The sequence below is a fragment of the Anser brachyrhynchus genome, assembly GCF_964034855.1.
Source record: "Anser brachyrhynchus genome assembly, chromosome: 14".
In the NCBI taxonomy this organism is placed as follows: domain Eukaryota; kingdom Metazoa; phylum Chordata; class Aves; order Anseriformes; family Anatidae; genus Anser; species Anser brachyrhynchus.
In genome coordinates, this window is record NC_137709.1 from 15,820,624 (window position 1) to 15,831,243 (window position 10,620).

The 10,620-nt window shown below is 46.6% G+C and overlaps 1 long non-coding RNA gene across 1 annotated transcript; it reads right to left on the reverse strand.

Annotated features, from left to right (window-relative positions):
- Nucleotides 1–3,391: 3,391 nt before the first annotated feature.
- LOC308177621 lies at nucleotides 3,392–10,355 on the reverse strand. The gene is made up of 2 exons (XR_013939273.1): nucleotides 9,508–10,355; nucleotides 3,392–5,191 (listed from the first exon to the last, which is right to left on the reverse strand). It is a non-coding gene; the product is annotated as an uncharacterized lncRNA (long non-coding RNA).
- Between the last annotated feature and the right edge of the window lie 265 nt (nucleotides 10,356–10,620).

A 10,620-nucleotide genomic window follows, 5' to 3' on the forward strand; every position in this document is an offset into this window, starting at 1 on the left:
GAAGAGTACAAATCCTATGGCTGAGACACATGGAAGGGAGGAAAGAGGGTTATATGAGTCCCACGAGATCAATGGCTTTTGTGTTCAGGGGGAAGCTCAAAACTCAAGGAGAATCAGGCCATTACATTTTCAGTTGTCCTCACAGTCTTTCAGCAGCATTGACCCAGGCAGCTCCCCCTCACCTACTGCCACTGTGTAGGACAGGGGAGCCCGCACCCAGCATGCCACCCAAGGCTGCCAGGCCGTGCGCCGCCATCCCCACCCTGCTCCTGCACTTGGCACCCTCAGCCTTTGACACCACCTTGTCTCCAGTGCAGAGACCCAGAGCCTGCTGATCCTGGCCTAGCTAGACAGAGGAATTTCTCGAAAGACAGGAAAAGGCAGAATTTAGGTACCTATTCAATCACCCTGGCAAAATGCCAGGAGGTGCTAGTCCAGAGTAGGTGTGTTCTTTCCTAGACTCATCCTTGGAAACTGAGCTGAAACTTAAAAACTTGGAAGAAATATCACAAAGCAGATAATAGTCATGAAACTTAAGAAACCTGAAATTTTGTGAGGTGACAAGCGACCGAAACCATGGTCCTCCACTGGGAAGTGCCGTTAACGGCAGGCAAATTACTTAGCCCTGCCTCAGATACTTTGCATGCAGAGCCAGGTTACAGGAACCACATACCACAAAGTAATTTGCATTGGGACTTTGAAGCATGCAAGATGCTATCGTGCTTTCGCTTACTGTGAGATAAGAGCATGCACAACAGGCGGTACCTATGAGGCGCTTAAGCTTTCTTAATCACACCGATCTCTTAAACTGTCATAGTTTATTCTGGGTAAAGCACTCATTGAATTACTGGGATGGTGTTTTTGTCTATTTAAATGTATATATTTTACTGTGCTGAGATAAAAGCCAAAATATGGTTTGAGTCACAAAGATCCAGATATAACAAGTTGGTCATAGCAAGATAAAATGAGATTCTAATATAATACAGTGATGAAACAATTTTTGTCTAGCCCTGAAACATCTATGTAAGTAATGCTTGTTTAAAAAAAAAAGTCCTTGACTTCGGGTGTGTCTTTCATATAAAATCCTCTCAAGTAGTTTCATCCCACCTGGGCACTGTATAATGTTTTAGCATAGTTGTAAACAACAAACACTTGGAATTGGCTATACAAATGCACATATATTTATATATACACATCCAAGAACTATATTTCTTGTATTTCTGGATGACCATCAATTCACTTTCAGATATATTTATTATTATTTATGAGCTAGTCAAGGCAATGTAGTGACTAATGTACAGGTAACTCCAGTCTAAAAGTGCTCATAACCTACAGATCCATTTGACTTGCAGATTAATAAATGTTTGGAGCCTGTCACAGGCGGTGTTAAACTTGCAGTTTGAGCTAAACCTCTACTCTGAGACAAAGATAGCTGCGAGTGGAGCTTGGCTTGTTTTTTCATATATCCTGTCACAGTTGATGATGTTTAGACAAAGTATTTTGTGTTCTTGTGAAGCAATTCTTAAACCAAACGTTCAGATTTTTTGATCTTGTTTTTAATTGAACAGCTCTCGGTTTATTAATTATCACAGAGCCCTTTACTTATTCCCATTTTTTACACGGGAAAACAAATTAAGAGGGTTTGCTACATAAAATACCTTAAAGTGGTCACCCATGATATTCCTATGCATATATATTCAGAACTTGCTTCTCAGAAACCCATGCAGAAATATTTTTTTTTATTTGAAGTCAGAGACAAAAACTAGGAAATCTATCACTGAGTCTGCAGTGCTGGAAATAGAGAATTATAAATGTTCATTTCCTCAGCACAAGGCTGGGTCTGGGTGTTTTCTGCCTCTTACAAGACAGCAGGAATTGGGCATCTGTCAGTCTGTAGACTTCTCTTTTTTTGATGTTCGAGGCTGTATGTGTATGTTTATTACTGACACATCCCAGAGACAGTAGATCATTTCTGTTAAAGTTAAAAGGTATGTAGGAAACATAGTCAAGAGTGCAAGCCCTGGAAAAATAAAATATCTCAGGATTAAGGTACTGAAAATCTCATTGCAGATCTGTTTTTCCCAACCCTTCCAGAGATGCCAGTGAGACACTGCATAGATCACTTTACACAAAACATTCCACACTGCATGGTCTGGTACAGGCAGGAAATTAAAGGCTGTATCTTACAATCAGAGTGTGTATTTCTGAAAGGGCACAATTCGCTTCCAGGTAGCAGCTAAATTTTTGTATTCCCTAACACACATGTAAATGTCTGTGTTTAACATTTCAGTTGCAAGTTATAGCGCAACGGAAAACTGCAAAGCCACATCAAAATTTCCCCAGAATACCCCAGTGGACTTTCCACAATTACATACAATTTACAGGAAGACACGATCTATGCAGCTTTGTTTATACATTTGTAACTTCCTCTAAAGAGCAAGAAGTAAACATTAAAAAGGCTTGAGTAATTTTTTCAGATGCAGACATTTGAGAAATGAAATGTGATAAATGGGCAATTGTATCCACAGGAGAACTTTAGCTTCATTTTACATATATATATATACATATGTGTGTGTGTGTAAATACATATATAGAGATATATATCCTTCTATGACATGTTTTAGAATGAGACCTAACAAAATACCAGGTGCTCAAAGCAGATCGCAGAACCCTTAGCAAGGCAACTCGGCTTCCTTATAGTGCACAAAGAGGTTGTCAGCAGGTGGAATAAAGCTCCGCCTGGCCCTAGCAAGCAGGAACTGAGGGCAGGTCTACATCTGCAATCTTTCTTTAATAGGGTTGTTAAAAAAAAAAAATCCTCCCCTGGAGAAGGTGCTTGTGACCAGGACTAAGCTAAGGTGGTAAAAGGATTTTTTTTGGCATGTGTGGAGAGCAGAGGATGAGGAGGTGGTAGTTCCTGTTGCCACACAGTAACAGCGAGCACAGCTCTTGTCCAGGAAGCTGATCTAGTCTTAGATCGTTTTGCCAAGGGTTGCTTCAGCATACGGTTCTGCTGGTGCAGCTCCAGGCACATCGATGGGGAAACTGCAGCTTTCAGGAAGGAGCCAATAGCCAAATCCTCCTTCTGGACCACAGCTCTTAGAGCCATCTTAGATCTGAGTAACTGATGTAACTGTGTGGCATTCTATCACAGAAGGAGGAAATGGATGCCTGCTCCGAGTTTTTGATGTAAAACTTTTAAGTTGTTAGCAGCACGCAAGTCCTAGCCAGGTCCACTGCTGGCAGCGGGGCATGCAGTGGCAGCCTTGGCACAAAGCCTTCCTCATGATGAGCAGGAGTTTTTGGGGTCCAGGCCCCAGCAAACAAGTGGAACAACATCCTAAAGTTGTGTGAGCACTTCCAGCCCCTCTCAGAAAAAGACAGCACAACATTTTTGAGCTCCCATCTTTATTTACTAATAAAGCACACCCCCGTGCCCTCCCCACGTAGGAGGCTTCTTAGGCCAGTGGCATCCTGGCTTGCATCAGGAGTAGTGCGGCCAGCAGGAGCAGGGAGGTGATGGTTCCCCTGTGCTCTGCTCTGGTGAGGCTGCACCTCGAGTGCTGTGTTCAGTTCTGGGCCCCTCACTACAAGTACATCAATTAGTCTTTCTTTCTCTCAATTCCCCCTTTTCTTTTTAATCTAGCAGCTCCTTGACAGATTATCCCGTTTCTGTCTAGAAAATACTTCCCTTCTTCTAGCCTTTGCCTCAGCCTGTGCTTCTTCCATTCCTCGTAGCTACGCCCGGTTTGATGACATAGGAAAAGGAAACAGCATAAAATACAGAATATAAAAATCCCAAGAAATAACATAGCAATGCAAGCGAGGGAAAGCTGCTTGATCCTAAAATTAGGTAACTACCTGGTAAGCTTATCCCAAATTTCTGTAAAAACCCACATGGTATCATCCATCGATGCTAGATGGAAGTGTTTTGATTGTTCCCAAACTTTCTCAAGATCTGTCTCGATTCTTTTGTCTTATGTATGAGCAGCAACTTTGATTACAGTGCACACTCTGCCTTCTTTGGCCGTCAGCAAGTCTAATGCCATTTGATTTTGCAGTACTACAGTACTTAGAGAGCTCACTTCAACCTGTAATGCTCTCAGTGCGTCTATGGTAAAATTGTCTTTTTTCTCCAATGTGGCAGAAATATTTACTAATGCCTTTTCTAATCCACTCACTCCCGGAGACGGAATGAGCCAATGCACAAAGCTGTGATAACCCGTTGGCCTATCGACTAGTGGGATGGAAGGTGGCGTTTAGTCCTTTTCCACAATGTCCGTAATAATCCTGCTGGTGGCCTTGTCTGATTAAACACACTGCTCTGAGGAATAACATACCCCAAGGTACAGGTCCCATCCCAGTGGTCTGGCAAGGATTTTCTGGCATGGCCATCCCCACATAACCACCATAATCCATCCGGTACACAACTATAGGAGTAATTGAGTAGTAGTCCTGCCATGATTGGTGCCGGACATCCTGAAGAGTTTGACTGGGTATCCTTGCTGCATATGGTTGCTCCATTAAGAGCACTTAATTTAAAGTGTCCCACTCTTGGGGCAGTGTCATTCTTCCTTTGTATAAATATTGTTTTCCCCAGTTCCTGTAACTCAAATTTAAGAGAATGAATGCTATTGTTTCCGCAAGTGTAAGATGGCACCGGGGTTCCTCTAGCTGGTAAGGGGGATGAGAAGCCCCAACAAAGGGTCTCCCCATTTGGAAGTTCGCTTAGTTGCTGTCCTGGAGGGCAGGATTCCCCCACCCTCCAGAGTAGGCTTTCCCCGGTAGGCAGGGTAGAATTTTTTAGATTGTCATATGGCCAACTCCAATTTGCATAGGACACTGGAACTCCGAAAAGGGGAGATTCCATATTCCCTCTGGGGAGGGCTGTGCATGTCCAGCAAGAGGATAGATTTAAGGCATTCACCATTCCCTCGGTGTTGTTAAAATGTAAATTTCCTTCCCATGCCCTGGCAACCCCTAAGCCCCATACTACAAACAAAACATTAATCATTCTGTTTCTTGAGCGATAGTCAGAGCAGTCCTGTTTGCTTAATTGTCCAGGATGGCTTCTGTGCCTTCTTAACCCGGGTGTGATGAATCCGGGGAGCTTGTTCTTTTATCTTGATAGCAGTGTGAGAAGTCAGCAGCACTTGGAACGGGCCCTCCCACTTAGGTTCCAATGGTGAATCTGAGAGGGATTTAACGTACACATAATCTGCAGGCAATACGTTATGTACAGGACCATCTAGCCCCCTTGCCCTACTCCCTAGGACCAGCTTCTCAGCTTCTCATAGTTGTTTCTGTAAACTTATCAAGTACCCTGTTAATACTTCACATCCCACTTGACTAGAAACCCCCTTCTGCACCGGATATGGTCTCCCGTATAAAACTTCAAACGGACTTACCCCTTCCTTTGCTCTAGGTTTTGTGCAGATTCTTAAAAGCACCAATGGCAGGGCCTGTGGCCAAGGCATCCCAGCCTCTTGTCCTAACTTAACAATTTGGAGCTTGATTAAATGGTTCACCTTTTCCACCTGACCATTTGATTGAGGTCAATATGGTGTATGTAATTGCCTATCTATCCCCAGCAATCTTGTTATCTGTTGTACTATCTTGGCGATAAAGTGTGCTCCTCTATCCGATGATATTACTGCTGGGACTACAAACCGTGGTACAATCTCCTGCAGTAATATTTTAGTTACTTCCTTGGCTTTACTTGTTCTGCAAGGGAATGCTTCTGGCCAGCCCGAAAAGGTGTCTGTCAAAACCAACAGATACCAAAACCCTCCTTTTCTTGGCAGTTCTGAAAAATCAATCTGCCATTGCTGCCCAGGGTAATTTCCTCTCCCTATCTGGCCTAATGGAGCCCTAACACCTGTCTTAGGGTTATTTCGTAAGCAGATCTCGCACTGTTGCATTACTTGTCTAACAGTGGTGTACAAATTCAATGCAACTATCTGTTGGTTTATGTATTTATACAAGGCTTCTGCAACCCAATGGGTCTTTCTATGTTCAGACATTACTACTGACCATAGAAGAGCTAAGGGAACCACAGTTTTATTCTGTGTGGTGGCCCGTTTCCCTTTTTCTACCTTCCCTTCTAAATACTCTATCAATTTCAGATCCTCCTTAGAATATTTAGGCTCGCATTCTGTTTGGATTTTACCGTCTGGGATCAGAGACTGTATGTCTGCCTCCCCTTCCTCCGCCACCCTTTTGGCCTCTTTGTCTGCCAGAGCAGTGCCAACTTCCTCTTTCTTTCCATGTAGCCCTGTGGGCATGCACTACTCCAAAAGCATATTTTCAGTCTGTCCATTTGTTAATTTTCTTTCATTTTGCTAGTTCCAAAGCTCGGGTTAAGACTATTATTTCTGCCTTTTGTGCTGAGGTGTTGGAATCAAGGCTTCCTGACTCGATTACCTGGTCAGTAGTTACCGCATATCCTGCTTTACATGTGCCCTGTCGCACGAAGCTGCTATCATCGGTGTACCAGGTGTCCTCAGCATCCTCCAACAGTTCTTCTTTCAGGTCTGGATGGCTCGAATACACAGCCTCCATCATTTCCAAGCAGCCATATGATACTGGTTCTCCAAAATTTCCACCAAGAACGTGTGGAGCTCCTTAACTGTTCATGGCTCAGGAGTCTGGCAAATGGCTCCTTTCCTTGCCGTTCCCCGGGTTCACAGCCCGGCAGTGATTTCATATCCCAAATAGGTCACTGGTTGCAAGGCAATCTGGGCTTTCTGTGGAGAGACTCGATATCCATTAAGACCGAGGAAGTTCAACAAACTAACTGTCCAATTTTCTCATTGTTCCTTTTCACTGGTGGCTATCAGTAAGTCGTCTACATGCTGTAGTAGCACCCCTTTCCTGGGTGGGTGCTCCCATTGTTCAAGATCTTTTGCAAGCTGATTCCCAAGAAGAGCGGGACTATTTTTAAACCCCTGGGAGAGTACAGTCCATGTTAGTTGTGTTTTTCTTCCTGAATCAGAGTTTTCCCATTCAAATGCAAAAATAGGCTGACTGTCTGAGGCAAGGGATAGGCAGAAGAAGGCGTCCTTTAGATCCAAGACGGTAAACCAAGCCAATTCATCAATTAATTTTAAGAGCAAAGTGTACGAATTTCTCACCAATGGGTGCAAATCTTCAGCTATTTTATTTACATCCCTCAAATCTTGTACAATCCGATAGTTCCCATCTGGTTTCTTTACAGGCAGGACAGGGGTATTATATTTTGATTCACATTCTTTTAGCAGCCCGGTTTTGATAAATTGATCAATTCTCGGTTGAATTCCCTTTCTGTCTTCAATCCTTAAGGAATAGTGCTTTATCCTTACAGGCTGAACCCCTGACTTTAACCTAATTACTATAGGGGGTGGTGGTTTGGGCTCGTCTGGGCATTTCAGTAGCCCACACCCTTGGATAAACCTGGTTTTTAATCCCCTTTGGTACCCCTGTCTGAGCTGGGACGCTGACGAGCTAAACTTAATATCTCTATTAATTGGTCATCTTTTACCTTAAACTCATTTTTTCCTGATTCAAATTTTATTTCTGCCCCCAATTGCTCTAGCAAGTCCCATCTCAGCAGAGGTTTTGGAGAGTTCAGCATGTACAAGAATTTGTGTATTCTCACTTGTTTTCCCAATGTGTATTTTAGGGGTTTAAGGAAATATGCCTTTTCACTCTGGCCAGCTGCCCCTTTTACAGTAACAAAATCATCATCAAGGGGGGTTAGAGATGTAACAGCATCTAAGTGTCTCTAGGTTCCTACTATCTGTCAGTCGCATCTTCTACAATTTCCAAAGGATACCTGTTGCTGACTGACCTATGAATAATGAAACCAACTGCTGTATTCCCACTTTGGATCTGGGGTCTAGAGGAGTATGTCTCCTCATAGTATCCCACAATTTATCCAGGAATTCTGATGGTGATTCCTTATGTCCCTGCCGTACAGCATACAGGGCTGACCAATTTATAGCTTTCGGAATCACCCTCTCCATTGCTTTCGCAACCCCATCCCTATAATCATCTAACGTCCCTCGCTCAGCCATTCTGTTTGGATCCCAATGGGTGTCCTGTAAGGGAAAATGTTCCTTAACATCACCCCCTCCCATCTTATCTTGGGCCAAATCCAGAGACGTTTTAAGAATGAACTGTTTTTCTGTTTCGGTCATATGGTCCAATAGTAATTGGATGTCACCCCAGTCGGGCCCATGCTGTTTGGTTAGAAATTGGACATGGCAGGCCACTCCCAGAGGGTCATTACGATACCCTTTTGCCACCCCTTTCCAAGTTTCTAAGTCAAAGGAGGAAAACAGTACTTTGATAAGAACTGGTCCCCCTTCCGGTCCTACCGCTTCCCTTAGCGGAGCCTGAATTACCCCTTGTTGTTTTCTGGTTCTTGGTGCCGTGGGACTGCCGGGAGGAGCATCCCTCCCTTTCAGGCTCATCTCCCGATTCTCTGGCTTAGGGAGGGGGCATAAAAATCAGTAAACTCCTCAAAGTCAACTCCTCATCTTTTCCTGATTAGTGCAGCATTGTCCTATGCTGCAACCTGAACAACAACATCTGAGCCCTCCCTTATTTTCCTTCTCTAGGGCTAGGGCCATGGGATCTTGGGGCACTCCTGTCCCACATTGTCGTTGCCATTCAGGATGGTTTCGAAGAGTGAAAAACATGTCAGCATATGATACTTCCCACCTCAAAAATAACATTAGCTGTAATATGCTGTTGTTACCTTAGCTGTTCCCCCTGTTGGTGGCCACTTTTCCCTGTCCTCTAATTTGTACAGGGGCCACCACTGATTACAATACTTAACCAGACTTTTCTTGTTTACTGTTCCCCCTGGTTCCCCCACTACTTCCCGCCAATGTAACAAAATGCACCCCAAGGTAGATCTTGTGGGAATCTCCTTACTGGACTTAGCTCCCACTTTACTTCACGTGGTCCCTCTTGAAGTGGCCAAGTTTTACTGCAAACGTCACGGTGACAGTCACCATGAGTCTCAGCGGGAGACCTTGGCCTTCACCTGTCTTTGTGTCAGTCTGGAATAAGTTTTGATGAGTGAGGACTTATACAATTTTCCAAAAATTCTAACAATAATACCAAGTAACGACAGTAATAAAAATAACATAGAATTAACTTTCTCTTCATCCACCTCCGGCCGGCCTCCTCGCAGAGTATGTGGGACCGCAGATCGAGGCCTCCACGCTGGCTTCGCAGCTGTGCCGCCTCTCAGTCACACAACACAGTCAGTAGTCACAAAGATTCAGAATTAGCACAATATACACGGCACCGACTTCTTACAACAGATGGCAAGGAGTATGGCTAGCACACAACCCATTCCGGCCACTATGGCCAGGAGCTCCCAAGTAGCCATATAAACCTTTTACCACAACTTCCCGGGGAGTCAAACCCCAGTCCTTAGGAGTAAGCACTAAACACTGCTACCTTGCCTAGGACGTCTCCTTTAGGTCTTACAGGTCTCCCTTCCCATATACGTACCTGGGCCACTACCAGCCTGCTCCTTGCCTTAGGTGGTCGCTCAGGGACGGGGCCTCCGCCGGGAAATCCCCGGGGCTCGCCAAGGAGGGTCCCTACCCTAACCGACCCCGATGGACCTGTAAGGAAGGTCCCACCTGGGGCGCCAATCGAGTTGGGGAAATCAGCCCCTAGAGCCTCGGGACGGTTATAAAACAGGAATGTTTATCCAGCGCTGCGCGCACACACACGCCGGGCGCCATGGGGATAGCTCCACCTAGCTTGCGCGCTCCGCATCGTTAGGGATAAACATACAGCCATAAAAGAACGGGAGGGAGGGCATATTACAAATAGTTCCGGGGTTTGCACCGCCCTGCGGTCCGGCCTGCGCGCATGAGCGGGGTTTGGTGGCGGTGGGCTCTTGAGGGCGGTGGGGATGAAGGCTGTGCGTCTTCCTCGCTACGCACGCCTTTGGCTCACAATGTCGCGTTGTGCTGAGCTGGTAACCACAGAACCAGCTTTATCCAGATGAGTTCCGTAGGTAGACAAGGGAGATGCTCAAGGAATGTTTGTAAAAACGGGGAAGTCTTTTTGCTTAAGCAAGCATCGCCGCGGCCCTTTTGCGCGTTCGGCGCAGCAATGCCTTGCTCAGTGCGGCTGAGCGATTCGTCTTTCAGCCCCTGGGGGGTGGTCAAGGAGAGCGGACGTGGTGCTTAGGGACGTGGCTCAGCGGATGACACTGGTGTAGGGGCGGCTGGACCAGGCGGTCCCGGAGGGCACTCCCAGCCCTAGCGGCTCGGTGCCTCTCAGCCGCCTCAGCGGTCCCGGCCCCGCCCCGGCCCCGCCCCCCGAGCTCACTCCAGGCCCCGCCCCCGCCGCCGGCGCCTTCCCTCGGGCGACTCGCGCCCCGCCCCCCCGCGCGGCGGTGGCGCCTCCCGATTGGCGGCGGGGCCGTGGGGTGACGGGGCGGGGCGGGGCTGCCGCGGGGGCTGCCGGGAGCTGTAGGCGGAGCGCGGCTCCCCGCGGACTGCGGCTCCCGGCGCGCAGCGCGGGGCGGGGCGGGGCCGCGCGCTGCCCGGGCCCCATTGTGTGGCGCGGCCGCGGCTCCCCGGCGCCCGCCGCCATCTTGTGCCCGAG